Genomic DNA, 1132 nt, shown 5'->3' with positions numbered 1-1132 from the left:
GCTGCTTACTGGAGGTCAGTTATTTGTGCTTTACAGAGGCAACTCAGCTACTCCTCAGATGACGCTGCTGTGTCTGCTTGTGGGTGTTAGCTGTTGGTACAATGTACCAAACCCCAGTGGTGGGTTAGGTATAAATGCATCGTTTTACCTAAATGAATGCCAGATTTACCTTTATTTTTAAATGCATTAAATCTGGGAATCTAGATTTAATGCATTTAATCTAGATTAGATCTCCCTAATCTGGGTTTTTCCCAGATTAGGGAGTGGGGGATCCCTTAACCCCCCGTTATTTCCGCCTATGCCCCTAATCGGTCTGGTGTGTTAGAACAGCAGTATTTACAATAGATTACAGGCAGATGAGCCTATTGCGTAGATGACTTCTAAAGCAACTGAAGCTTTTTTATTAATAGGTAGCAGAGTAAAGGAGCTGAAAACAGCACGACAAACCTTCCAACCCTTCTGTTTGTAAAATATTTTTATAAACTGTGCATTATTTTCTTTCCACTTCAGAACTATGGACTACTTTAAGCTGCTCCACCCCGTAAAGGCTCTATAAAATAACATGTTTTTGGTGCAAGGCACAAAGTGTGCGTTCCTTTAATCGTGGCACTGAAGTTTCCTTTACACTTATATTCCTGTGTGCTAGCTGCGTACCTTAGATATCATTAATGGTATATAACCTCATTATGAGCCCGGAGGAAAAGTGCCAAGATACCCTAAAGAACAGGAGCAAACCTAATGTGTACTCACATCATTAACTTTTACAGTTGCAGTTAACTTTTACGGTGAATTTCCCTTTCATGAAACTAGATATGGCCAAAGCAAAGGCTATCAAGGGTTGCTGTTAATTTTCCTCCTCCTACAGCGGCACACACTTGAAATTGCCCTTTTGACTTCTTCTCTCCTTCCCCGAATAGGTCTGCTGCCAGCGGAGAAAAAGAAAAAAAAAAAAAAAAAAGAAAGAAAAAACCTTGACTGTTCTCTTACATCTGGCTCGGTCCAAATAGAATGCACCGAAAGTGGGAAAAGTTGTTTGTGCGCCTGTGATTTGGAGAGGGGGGGCCCTCTGGCAGAGGCTACCTCCAGCCTGCAGAGGGGGGAAAGAGCAGAGTGAGAAGCCCACCACAGGGCT

The sequence above is a fragment of the Fundulus heteroclitus genome, chromosome 6, assembly GCF_011125445.2.
Source record: "Fundulus heteroclitus isolate FHET01 chromosome 6, MU-UCD_Fhet_4.1, whole genome shotgun sequence".
Taxonomy (NCBI): Eukaryota; Metazoa; Chordata; class Actinopteri; order Cyprinodontiformes; family Fundulidae; genus Fundulus; species Fundulus heteroclitus.
The sequence above is the reverse complement of the archived record's forward strand: the minus strand, read 5'-3'. Positions refer to the sequence as shown.